Genomic DNA, 14,369 nt, shown 5'->3' on the forward strand with positions numbered 1-14,369 from the left:
GGGAAGAATTTACTGTATTTATTGGCGTATGACACTCACTTTTTCACCCTGAAAACCGGGTGCAAATGGTGTGTGCGTGTTATACGCTGATACTGCAATTTGGGCTACCTAGGAGGGAACGGGGAGGGGATGGGACAAGAGCCGTCATATTACATACCGCGAGAATCTCCTGTTTACTCAGCGGCCTCTGTAATAGGAAGCCCCGTCTCCTGGGCCAGCATTGGACCAGTGTTCTGTCTAACATAGAACTTTGTATTAAAGAGGCTGCTGAGTAAACAGATTTGTGCTGTATGTAATCTGACGGTGCTCTGAACACTGGTCCAATGCTGGCCCAGGAGACGGGGCTTCCTATTACAGAGGCCGCTGAGTAAACAGGAGATTCTCGCGGTATGTAATATGACGCCTCACTTTAGATTACAGCCCCATCCCTGTCCTCTCTGAGGGAGCTGTAATCTAAAGTGAGGCTGCAGATGGGCACTGATCAAGCTGCATTTATGGCAAAGGTGAGGCTGCATATGGGCATTGATCAAGCTGCAATGATGGGTAATTGTGAAGCTGCAGATGGGCATTGATCAAGCTGCATTGATGGGCAATTGTGAGGCTGTAGATGGGCATTGATCAGGCTGCATTGATGGGCAATTGTGAGGCTGTAGATGGGCATTGATCAAGCTGTATTGATGGGCAATTGTGAGGCTGCAGATGGCATTAATCAGGCTACAGAAGGGCAATGGTGAGGCTGCATTGATGGGCACTGACCCTTATTTTGCTTCAAAGTTCTTCATTTAAAATTTAAGTTTTTTTTCCCTGAAACTTCCCTAATAAAATGAAGGTGTGTGTTATATGCATGTGCGTGTTGTGTGCCGATAAATACGGTAAATATGAAATATGAATATATGGATAAGAAACTAGGATATATGCCAAACTGAACATAATTTGGAACCCATGAAAGCTAATTATATTTTAGATTTCCCTTTGTAACCTGCACAAGGTAAATTAATGGCATGTGAGAGGTGGGGAGCAATTGCTTTTCCTGCATTTCACAAAATAATCTTTTATCAAACATTTTTAACCACTTCCCGACCAGCGCACGACGATGTACGTCGACAGAATGGCACGGGCAGGCATATTGGCGTACATGTACGTCCAATATTCGTTGCCGCCGTGCCATCGGGAGCGCGCCGCCAGCGGCGCGCTCCCGCGCTGGTCGGGACCCCCGTGAGTCCGGTCGCAGGACCCGCGGACTCGATCGCCGCGGGCATCCCCGCGATCGTCTCACGGAGCGGCCGAATGGAGGAAATGCTGTATAAACAACATTTTCCCATTCTGCCTAGCAACTAGTGACGCTGATCTCTGCTCCATGTGATTGGAGCAGAGATCAGTGTACACTAAATGACAGCCCAACCCCCCCACAGTTAGTAACACACCCCTAGGAACACTTAACCCCTACACTGCCACCCACTGGTTAACCCTTTCACTGCCAGTGTCATTTACACAGGAATCACTGCATTTATATAGCAGTGATTACTGTATAAATGACAATGGTCCCAAAAATGTGTCAAAAATGTCCGATGGGTCCCCCACAATGTCGCAGTCACAAAAAAAAATCGCAGATCGCCGCCATTACTAGTAGAAAAAAAAATAATAAAAAATTATTAATAAAAATGCTATAAAACTATCCCTATTTTGTAAACGCTATAACTTTTGCGCAAACCAATCAATAATCGCTTATTGCGATTTTTTTTACCAAAAATATGTAGAAGAATACATATCGGCCTAAACTGAGGGAAAAAAATGTTTTTTTATATATTTTTGGGGGATATTTATTATTACAAAAAGTAAAAAATAATGCGTTTTTTTCAAAATTATCGCTCTATTTTTGTTTATAGCGCAAAAAAATAAAAACCGCAGGGGTGATCAAATACCACCAAAAGAAAGCTCTATTTGTGGGAAAAAAAGGACGTTAATTTTGTTTGGGATCCACGTCGCACGACCGCGCAATTGTCAGTTAAAGCGACGCAGTGCCGAATCGCAAAAAGTGGTCTGGTCTTTGACCAGCAAATTGGTCCGGTCTGAAAGTGGTTAAACATGCGTAGAAAAAAATAATTACAAATGGTCTTCCTTCTGTATGTATGGGAATCCACATTGTCACATCATAGAACAACTGCCATCAAACTCTGCAGAGATTATATTGCGTGCATTCATTTTTCTTGTGTTAGATTTATTGATAGTAACCGAGACTTCATTAGGGGATAACAGCAGGTGGTTAGATGCAGACCTCATTTGTTTTACATGAATATTTGTGACGTTTCTAGATCTATCTCACAATTCATACCTATGTAAACATTCTGGGTCAATGGCAATTACTAACAGTGGGATTTTGCTGAGGTCTATGGCTATAAAGGGGTGCAGAATGTTTCCAATCAAATTAGTTGTACAACTCAGCTCTTCACAAAAGTCCAATAGTGCTTTGGAATACAATGCAATGGCTTTCATATGGTATTATGTTAACCACTTAAGCCCCGGAAGATTTTCCTTCTTAATGATAATTTTGTGATACGGCACTGCGTCTCTTTAACTGATAATTGCGTGGTTATGCGACACTGTACCCAAAAAAAATTGATGTCCCTTTTTTCCCCACAAATAGACCTCTGTTTTGTTGGTTGATCACCCCTGTGATTTTTATATTTTTTTGCACTATAAACAAAAAAAGACAGACTATTAAAAAAATAAAAATTTTTTTTTTTTTACTTTTTGCTATAATAAATATAAAGTTTAGGTTTAGGCTAATATGTATTCTTCTACATATTTTTGTAAAAAAAATTGCAATAAGCGTATATTGATTGGTTTGCGCAAAATAGGGAATAGATTTATGGCACGGCATCACACATCACGCACGCATCAGCTCCCCCACCGCACGTGCGTGCTATAGCTGTTTAACCACTTGGGATCCGCGCTATTGCCAAATGACGGCATTAGCGCGGACCTACTTTTCCGGGACTACGTCTATTGACGTCGTCCCGTGCACGAGCGGCCTGCGCGCCCCGCTCTGTGATCGGCGAGTCCGCGAGACTTGCCTGATCACCGATCCGAGCAAGGGGTCGATCCCGACCCCTTATCACGTGATCAGCTGTCAGCCAATGACAGCTGATCATGTGATAGAACGGAGCCAGTAATCGGCTATTATTCCTCCTCGCGCTGTCAGCGCGAGGAGAAAAAAAAAGAGCCGATCACCGGCGGCCGTGATCGGGACATCAGTCCCGATCATGGCCAGCCCTGCTAGTGCCCACCTGCCCCCTGCCAGTGCCCGCCTGCCCCACCTGCCCACCAACATTAATAAAATGTTAGTGCCACCCAGCAGTGCCCACAGTGCCACCCAGCAGTGCCACCCAGAAGTGCCCACAGTGCCACCCAGCAGTGCCCACAATCTGCCTCAACAAAGGTGCTGCACCCCAGTGCCACATATCCGTGCCCATCAGTGTCATCTACCAGTGCCCATCAGTGCCCATCAGTGCTGCCCATCAGTGCCCAGCAGTGCCACCTATCAGAGCCACCTATCAGAGCCACCTATCAGTGCCCATCAGTCCCATCTATCCGTGCCACCCATCAGTGCCACCCATCCGTGCCACCCATCTGTGCCACCCATCTGTGCCATCTTATCTGTGCCCATCTTTGCCCATCAGTGCCGCCTTATCTGTGCCTATTAGTGCCGCCTTAACTATGCCTATCAGTGCCCACCAGTGCAGCCTATCAGTGCCCACCAATGCAGCCTATCAGTGCCCACCAATGCAGCCTATCAGTGCCCCCCAATGCAGCCTATCAGTGCCCACCAGTGCAGCCTATCAGTGCCCACCAGTGCAGCCTATCAGTGCCGCCTCATCAGCGCACTTCAATGAAGGAGAAAAATGACCTGTTTGCAAAATTTTATAACAAACTATTAAACATGATATATATTTTTTTGCATCTTTTTTTGTTTGTTTAGCAAAAAATAAAACTCCGAGCTGTAATTAAATACCACCAAAAGAAAGCTCTATTTGTGGGAAAAAAAATGATAAAAATGTCATTTGGGTACAGTGTTGTATGCCCGCGCAATTGTCATTCAAAGTGCATCAGCGCTGAAAGCTGAAAATTGGTCTGGGACTGAGGGGGGTTTAAGTGCCCAGTAAGCAAGTGGTTAAAGGTCCGACGTACAGCTACTGCAATTTGTGGGAACGAGCCGACCTGCTGCAGTATAATGATGGCAGCTGGAAGGCAAGTGGCTAATCTATTATAGTTATAGGTGGTGGATAAGAATCATTCTTAAATTAGCAAAGTTAGTCACTGCCCGTTGTTTCTGGGATCTCGCTGATCCCGGAAGCAACAGGCAGAGATATTGTAGCCGACCAGCTGGAGTTTTTAATTATAGCCGCTTTTATATCCAAAAACATGTAAGTGCAATCTGTATTTGTTTTATTAAACTATTGACAGTATTACGCTATGGTGGTTGCTTCCTTTCTTTCTTTTATACTGGGGGAAATGAGCGGTGTGTTCATAGGAGCATAACATTGCCAGAGTGGAGCGTTTTAAAGGATTTGCCTTCTATGCTACTTAAACCTTGGCTGGGTGACAAGCCATTGGCCATACCTGATCTCATCTAAGGCAGTATTGTTGGTGGTCAAGGATCCTTTCTCTCGCTTTTGTGACACTTCTTCGTTGGCGAAAAATTGCTTCTTTTGGAAATGGACTAATTCATTTTTTGCACTTAGGGATAATATTTTGACTTTAGTGGTGCATGCGTTTTTTATAAAAAAAACTGTCGCATGTAATTTTATATTATTTTTATTTCGCTTATATTATGTGCAAAATGGTTAATCACTGACTTTTTTATTATGCTATTTTTATATTATGCTATATGTACTTGATATTATATAGTTGTTCACTATAGTGCAGCTTTTCTGGATACAAACTTCTGTTTGTGACAAAAGAAATTAAACTCAACGCTGCACCTATAAACTACTAATATACATGTGTACAAACATCAACATGTGTAACATAATAGCATATATAACAAAATAAAGTGCTCAGTGACAATATAGTGCAGATAAAGTGCAATCAGTGAAGTTCATCAGATTGGTAACACATTGGAATATATTTCTGGTGACTTCCTGTGCCAATATAGTGCAGATAAAGTGCAATCAACAAAGTTCATCAGATGTGAGATACCGTCTTGGTGACTTGTTAGAGTGTATTTCTGGTGACTTCCTGTGCTCCCCTCCTGGGTCCCCACTCACCAGATGAAGATGATATATAAGCCTGTGTATCAATATGGTGTATCCCGTCCACCAAGTAGGTTGGTGTATTGTGCCTTTAGGGACTAGAATCTCCTTTCCTCTCTCACATGGTCAGGGTCCTACACACTTTACACGATCAATGAAAGTTTTGACAAATGAAGGAAAGGGGACATATAGTGTAATACTGCAAGATTTTATTAAAAAGGTTTAAAACCATTACACTTACATCAAAATCTTAAAAACATTCAGAAAGTGCTGCCTTGGCATCCAAACAGCTTTCACAGATTCACCTTATCTTGACGCATTTCACCCCTCCCACTGAGCATCATCAGAAGGGGGTTATTGTTTAGGGTGGAGAGGTTGTTACATTTTAAGGTGGAGAGGAGGTTATTGTTTAGAATGGAGAGGTGGGGAGGTGTTTATTATGTAGGGTGGAGAGGTGGGAGAGACATTATGAGAGGGGTTATTGTTGAGGGTGGAAAGGCAGGGAGGGGGGCATTTTAGGATGCGGGGGGGAATTGGTGTTTGGGAACCCCACTGCTGCCAGTCCCTGCCCTGCACCACAACACTCAGCAGCCCCCCCCCCCCCATGAAGCTCTGCAGCAGCTGAGAAAAGTAAACAGGTGGGGGAGGGGGAGCCAGGCTCACGGCAGGACACACTACACACCAGGTGGAGCAGTCACTCTATAGCCATCCCTTTAGAGGATTCTGAGGACTCAAGGGATGGGAAGCATGTTGCCAGGAGGGAGAGACATGCCATTGAAAACAGCTAAAATCCTCTGTCATTCACAGTGAGAGAGATCACCTCTGATCCCCGCTAGGGATGAGCCGAACACCCCCCGTTTCGGTTCGCACCAGAACTTTCGAACGGACCCCAAATTCGAACGAACTTTAGAACCCCATTGAAGTCTATGGGACTCGAATGTTTGAAATGAAAAGTGCTAATTTTAACGGCTAATTTGCAAGATACTGTCCTAAAAAGGGTTTGGGGACCTGGCTCCTGCCCCAGGGGACATGGGTCAATGCCTAAAATGTTTTTAAAAATGGCCGTTTTGGCGGGAGCACTGATTTTAATTACGATTAAAGTGAAAAAAAAAAGTGAAATATTCCTTTAAATATGGTGCCTGGGGGGTGTCTGTAGTATGCCTGTGAAGTGCCACGTCTTTCCCGTGTTTAGAACAGTCCCTGCACAAAATGACATTAAACAGAAATAACACCATTTAAAACTGCTTGCGGTTTTAATGTTATATCTGGTTCCTGCAATATGGTTGAAAATCATTGAGAAAAATCACATGGGTAGCCCTCCCTGCCCATTACCAGCCTATTTGGGTCTTGTACGCATATTAAGGGGAACCCTGTACCCATATTAAAAAAAGGAAATGCGTGTGGCCCCCAGGCCCTATATACTCAGAACAGCAGTATACAGGCGGTGCAAACAAGACAGGGACTGTGTAGGTTTGTTGTGTTAAGTTGAATCTGTTTGTAATTTTCAACTGGCACATTTTTAAAGTGTAGCTCCAGTCAAAAAAACTATTTTTAAGCTTTTTGGAAAACATAGGGAAGGGTTATCACCCCTGTATAATTAGTTTTGTCGTCCATCTTTTTTCATCTCACTTGCTGTTGTCTCCTTCCGTTTGCAAGTAGGAGATGTTTGTAAATTGGATGTTTGAAAGTAGGGGCCTGCTCTATATGCTCTGCAGAAATGGCAGAACAAGGTGTTGGTTTTGCCACAACATTGTAAGCCCTCAAAGTGACTCTTGGTGGGCGCTGGAGCGCCCTGCTGTGAACGATTATATCAAGAATTGTAATTACATGCCATTGTTGAACAGTGGTAGAAAAATTTACCTTTGGTGGTTGTGGTGCTGGTGCCACAACACTATAAGTCCTCACCGTTACTCTGGGTGGGCACAGGAAGGGGCCCTCCTGTGAAATATTATATCAAGAATTGTAATTACATGTCCCTGTTAAACAGGGGCAGAAAAATGTGGCCTTAGGCACTGCTGCTGGTGCCACCACACTGCAACCTCTTCCATATACTCTAGTTTTATTGCAGGAATTAGCCCTGCTGCAAAGCATTTCATCAAAAATTTTACTTAAACGCCCCCGTTAAACAGGGGCAGAAAAATTTGGCCTTAGGCACTGCTGCTGGTGCCACCACACTGCAACCTCTTCCATATACTCTAGTTTTATTGCAGGAATTAGCCCTGCTGCAAAGCATTGCATCAAAAATTGTACTTAAACGCCCCTGTTAAACAGGGGCAGAAAAATTGGGCCTTAGGCACTGGTGCTGGTGCCACCACACTGCAACCTCTGCCATATACTCTAGTTTTATTGCAGGAATTAGCCCTGCTGCAAAGCATTGCATCAAAAATTGTAATTAAACGCCCCTGTTAAACAGGGGCAGAAAAATTGGGCCTTAGGCACTGGTGCTACCACACTGCAACCTCTGCCATATACTCTAGTTTTATTGCAGGAATTAGCCCTGCTGCAAAGCATTGCATCAAAAATTGTAATTAAACGCCCCTGTTAAACAGGGGCAGAAGAATTGGGCCTTAGGCACTGGTGCTGGTGCCACCACACTGCAACCTCTGCCATATACTCTAGTTTTATGGCAGGAATTAGCCCTGCTGCAAACAGGGGCAGAAAAATTGGGCTGATGGCATCAACCAGAACCAGAAATGTTCTTCCAACATATCAGCGGAGGAGGAAGAGGATAGACAATCGACATAACAGGACAGTCACTCAGCATCAGCATAGGCAGTCTTGAAGGGATGTGATATTTCAAAAAAAATTATTCTGTTACATCAGCTTCAGGTGCTTGGTAGCTGTGGGTGATCCAAGACTGATTCATCTTGATGAAGGTCAGTCGATCAACTGATTCGGTGGACAGGCGCACCCTGTGATCGGTAACAAAGCCACCAGCAGCACTGAAGGTGCGTTCCGAAAGAACGCTGGATGCAGGACAGGCCAGTAGCTCAATTGCATACTGTGCAAGCTCTGGCCAGTGATCCATCCTCAAGACCCAGTAAGCCAGAGGATTTTTCGGTGGGAAAGGTGTCCAAGTCTGACCTTGCCCCTAGGTATTCCTGCACCATGTAAATCAGACGCTGGCGATGGGTGCTGGAACCGATCATACCTTGGGGCTGCGGACTAAAAAATTGTCTGAAAGCATCAGACGGCCACCTTCTCCACCGATCCTTCTGACCGATGCCTCAGCAACACGTTGTCCAGGACCAGGAGTTTGTAACCTCCCAGTCTCTGGGAACGCGTTGCACAGACCTTCCCGGAGATGCCTCATCCTCTGCTCCCTCTGCGATGGCAAGATAAGGTCGGCAACCTTACCCTTGTACCGTGGATCAAGGAGAGTGGCCAGCCAGTAATGGTCCCGTATCCTTGATCCGAAGAATACGAGGATCCTTCCGCAGGCTTTGCAGGATCAGGGAGGCCATGCAGCGTAGGTTAGCTGAGGCATTCGGTCCGGAGTCCTCTGGGTCACTAAGGACAACATGATCCGCAGCTACCTCCTCCCAGCCACGTACAAGTCCACGTGTTTCTTAGGACTGTAAATCATCCCTACAAGACTGCTGCTGCTGATGCTGAGTGCCAGCCTCCACCTCCATGCTGACACAATCATCCTCCTCCTCCTCTTCCTCCTCCTGTGATGGGTGGCACAGCAGGAACACTGTCTGGATAAAGGGGGCCTTGAGAGGCAAGGAAGTCCTCCTCTTCCTGCCTCTGTTCTGCCTCAAGTGCCCTGTCCATTATTCCACGCAGCGTATGCTCCAAGAGGTGGACAAGAGGTACAGTGTCACTGATGCATGCACTGTCACTGCTCACCATCCTTGTGGCCTCCTCAAACGGTGACAGGACAGTGCATGCATCCCTGATCATGCCCCACTGGCTTGGTGAGAAAAAACCGAGCTCCCCTGACCCTGTCCTGGTGCCGTAGTCGCACAGGTACTCATTGATGGCCCTCTGCTGTGTGTGCAGCCGCTGCAGCATGGCCAATGTTGAGTTCCATCTGGTGGGCATGTCACATATAAGGCGGTTCTTGGGCAGGTTCAACTCCTTTTGGAGCTCAGCCAGCCGAGCACAGGCATTAAATGATCGGCGGAAATGCACACAGACTTTCCTGGCCTGCTTCAGGACATCCTGTAAGCCGGGGTACCTGCCCAAGAACCGCTGCACCACCAGGTTAAGGACGTGAGCTACACAGGGCACATGGGTCAGGTGTCCCTGTCGGAGGGCGGAGAGGAGGTTCATGCCATTGTCGCAAACCACCATTCCTGGCTTAAGCTGGCGTGGCGTCAACCACCTCTCGGCCTGCCCCTGCAGAGCTGACAAAACATCCGCCCCAGTGTGGCTCCTGTCCCCCAAACAAACCAGCGCAAGTACGGCATGGCATCGTTTTGCCTGTGTACTTGTGTAGCCCCTGGAACGCCTACGGAGCACCGTTGGTTCTGAGGACAGAGCACTGGAAGAGGCCATGGAGGAAGAAGAAGAGGAGGGGGTGGAGGAGAGAGGTGTGTCACAACCAATAGTAGCATTTTGGAGGCGTGGTGGCGGAACAACCTCCAACACTACTGCACCTTGTCCTGCATCCTTCCCAGGGGCCAGAAGAGTGACCCAATGGGCCGTGAAAGACAGGTAACGTCCCTGTCCATGCCTGCTGGACCATGAGTCAGCGGTAATATTCACCTTACCGCTGACCGCCCTGTCCAGCGAGGCAAGGACATTGCCTTCCACATGCCGGTAGAGAGCCGGAATCGCCTTCCGTGAGAAAAAGTGGCGTTTGGGGACCTGCCACTGAGGAACCGCACATTGTACAAACTCACGGAAGGGGGCCGAGTCTACCAACTGAAAAGGCAGCAGTTGAAGTGCTAGCAATTTAGCCAAGCTAGCATTCAACCGCTGGGCATGTGGATGGCTGGGAGTGAACTTCTTTCGCCGGTCCAGCAGCTGGGGCAGGGACATTTGCCTGCTATAATCGGACGTGGGTGTACCGCTAGCAGAGTTCCCGGAAGCACTTGGCTGTGACACACCTAATTCTACACCTTCATTCCTCTCAGAGCAGGTTTCAGAGAGGACTGAAGGTCTAGTGGGGTTGGAGATGCCAGCTGATGAGGAGCAAGGAGAGGTCCGCTTTGTTCTTTGGTGTGGGTCTTTGAGGTACGCTTGCCAACGAGCTGCATGGCAGGTCAACATATGTCTGGTCAAGCATGTGGTGCCCAAGCGGCTGATGTTTTGGCCACGTGAGATACGCTTGAGACATATGTTGCAAATAGCAGCAGTGCGATCTGATGCACTCGTCTCAAAAAAGGCCCACACCAAAGAACTTTTAGAATAACACGCAGAGGCAGCGCTCTGCACAGGCGGAGCTCTGCGGTGTGATTCAGTCGGTGTGCTGCCCCTAAGCTGGCCCCCGGAGGGCATCCTGCCTCGTTGGACATGTGCCTCCTCCTCCTCCTCCTCTCTCCTTCCAGGCACCCACGTGGAGTCAGTGCCCTTACCATCCCCTCCCTCTTCATCGCTGTAGCAAACCTGGCAGTATGCTGCAGCTTGTGGAACATGACTGCCAGATTGCTGTCCTTCTTGAGCATCCCCTCTCTCTGCGCTCACGCTACTGCCTTCCTCTAGCTGAGTGTCATCATCAGAGCCCACAAAACACTGGGCATCCTCCTGGAGCATGTACCCAACACTGTGCTCAAAGAGTTCAGGAGACTCCTCAGGAGGACGTGGTGGGTCTAGGGAAGGAGTCACTGATGATGACATTGAGAGGAGGGAAGACGATGCGTTGGCAGCTGCTTTGCTAGTACCCTGAGACTGGGTGAGAGAGGATGAGGAGGATGAAGAGGGCTTGGTCATCCACTCTACCAAGTCGTTGGCATGTTGCGGTTCAACATGTCCAGCTGCCGAAAAGAAGGACAAGCGTGTCCCATGGCCACGTGCTGATGACAATGCACCGCTATCAGGGAAGTAATTTGAATCAAACTCACCACCTACCTGCGCATAGACGCACACAAATTTGCCATGGATCGGCGCTCCGGCGCACGCACATTCGCAGCCCTACTGAGAGGCGTGCGCGAGTGCGCTCAAGCACACGCATAACGTGAACTCCCTGACCAGCCTATAAAAGGATCCTTAGCACACAGACAAGTTGCTGGTTTGTCTCAGCTCACCTGTGTTTCCCTGCTTCCTGTTCCTGTTTGCCGCTTCCTGTTCCTGTTTGACACTTCCTGCTTTGACCCGGATTGCCTGAAGACTTTGCTGATTCTCTCCTGACCTGACCCCTGGCTTGTTTAAACGGACTTCCTACTCTTAACCTTGCTGCGCACTGGACGGATACTTGTGTTTGACCCTCGGCCTGCCTCTGGATTATTCTCTGTCTGCTGCACTTAGCCTTGCTGGCTCCAGGACTGATCACCTGTGTTTGACCCTCGGCCTGCCTCCGGATTATCCTCTGCACTCAGCCTTGCTGGCTCCAGGACTGATTACTGGTGTTTGACCCTCGGCCTGTTTCTGCACTTTCTTTACTTGTTTTACAGACCTGCTGGCTGCTTACCTTCTGGTCCGGTCCATCCTGCACAAGCCTTCCTCCAGACCTTCACTCAAGTCAGGTATCCCGCTGGAGGCTTGTGCCTCTTGGTGCAACCCATTCCCTGTATCACCTCCAGGGGTGGTGTGCGCTGAGTCGCAACAGCCACCGCTCTCTGCATCTTGGCCTCGGTGAGTACCTCATTGCTGATAGTACAAACCAGCCATGACAGAGGCCAACAGAGCGGGTTCACCTTTGGAGATGTTGTGCCAGCAAGTTACAGCCCTTGCAGACGCTGTGCAGAAATTGCAAGATGGGTACACCCAAATCGACAGCCGTCTTCAGCAATTAGCAGGAACACCTTCACCAGTTAACGCAGCACCAGCGCCCCCTGGCGGGGCCTCCCTACCACAGGCCCATTCACCGCCTGCCCTGGTGATGGCGACTCCTGAACCAAGGGTACCTATGCCTGAGCGATTTTCGGGCGACCGAAAAAAATTCAGGGCATTTAAAAATGCCTGCTCCTTATATCTGGCCCTGCAACCAAGGACTTTTTCTTCTGAAATAGTGAAAGTTGGATTTATCATCTCCTTACTATCTGAAGAACCCCAGGCATGGGCACATAGCCTTATGGAACAAAGAAGTCCTCTCCTGAACTCAGTGGAAACCTTCTTTAACTCTATGGGTCAGTTATATGATGACCCACAACGTACTGCTACAGCTGAAGCCACTCTGCACACCTTAACACAAGGAAAGAGACCAGTGGAGGACTATACCGTCGAGTTCCGTAAGTGGTCAGCTGACACCGGCTGGAATGAGGCCGCCCTCAGGTACCAATACCGACAAGGCCTTTCCGAAACTTTGAAGGACGAATTAGCTAGAGTGGAGACCCCCGCCTCTTTGGAGGACCTGATTCAATTAGCCACCAAGTTGGACAGGCGCATGCGGGAGCGTCGCTCTGAGCGCCTTCAGACCCCTCGGCCCAGCTGGATGCTCCCTAAGTCGACCACTCCTTACCCTCCAATTCCAGTCCCTGCTGGCCCCATGGCCACGGAAGGGGAACCCATGCAGCTAGGACTTGTTCGCCCTCGTCTCACCCCAGATGAAAGGCAACGAAGACGACAGGCCAACCTATGTCTGTACTGCGGAGGGGTTGGCCATTACCTTCGCAACTGCCCAGTGAGACCTTGTAAGCCACCTCCGCAATTTGTTATGAACTATCAAGCCACAAACCTCACCCAGTCTTATGTTACTCTTTCTGTTTCTCTGCAGCTGGCGGAAGAGAGGATTCAACTACCGGCCGTAATTGACTCCGGAGCGTGCAGTTGTTTCCTGGACATCTCTGTGGCTCAAAAACTTCACCTTCCTCTCCAAGACAAAAAACAAAATCTTCTTGTCCACTTGGCTGATGGGTCTTTACCTCGCTCCGGACCAGTTACACAAGAGACCCAGCCGATTCTCACCATCACGGACTCAGGCCACAAGGAGCTCCTACGCTTTGATTTGATTTCTTCTCCCATGTTCCCTATTATTTTAGGACTCCCTTGGTTGCAGGCCCACGACCCCCACGTTAACTGGAGCAAAAAGAAGGTCTCTTTTACATCCTCTTACTGTTCTCAACACTGTTTTCCTCCAGTTCCAGCTACCTGTATGGCAGTCGTTCCTGCATCCGACAGTCTTCAGCATGTCCCTCCAGTATACCTCGAGTTTAAGGATGTTTTTGATAAGAAGAAGGCCGATTGTCTACCACCTCATCGGTCTTATGACTGCCCCATCGAATTGTTACCTGGATCTGAAATTCCGTTCGGGCGCATATTCCCTCTATCCGAGACTGAGCTAAAGGATCTCAAAGCCTACATCGATGAGAACTTGGAAAAAGGCTTCATTCGGCCCTCTTCATCTCCAGCCGGGGCGGGTATTTTCTTCGTTGAGAAAAAAGATGGCTCCCTCAGACCCTGTATTGATTATAGGGAACTCAATAAAATAACTGTTAAAAACCGATACCCACTCCCGCTCATCCCAGAACTATTTCAGCGCTTTCGGACTGCCAAGATCTTCTCCAAACTTGACCTACGAGGCGCTTATAACCTTGTTCGGATTCGTACCAATGACGAATGGAAAACAGCCTTCAGGTCCAGGTTTGGGCATTTTGAGTATTTAGTGATGCCCTTCGGCCTGTGCAACGCCCCGGCCACCTTTCAACACCTGGTGAATGACATTTTCAGAGAATACCTTGACGACTTTGTAGTCGTATATTTAGACGACATTCTCATTTTTTCTGCCACCATTGAACTACACCGAGACCATGTAAGAAAGGTCCTTACCATTCTGAGGAAACATAAACTATACCTTAAGGCAGAAAAATGCGAACTCGAGAAGACCGTTGTCCAATTTCTTGGATTCATCATTTCCACTCAGGGGATCGCCATGGACCCCCAAAAGGTCAAGGCGATTCTTGATTGGCCCGCTCCAGGGGACAAAAAAGCTGTGCAAAGATTCATAGGCTTTGCTAACTTCTATCGAAGATTCATTGCCGGCTTCTCATCCATTGTTTCTCCGATTACGCA

Source organism: Lithobates pipiens, unplaced genomic scaffold (genome assembly GCF_037356315.1).
Source record: "Lithobates pipiens isolate NorthernLeopardFrog02 unplaced genomic scaffold, aLitPip1_a1.2 Scaffold_16, whole genome shotgun sequence".
Lineage (NCBI taxonomy): Eukaryota > Metazoa > Chordata > Amphibia > Anura > Ranidae > Lithobates > Lithobates pipiens.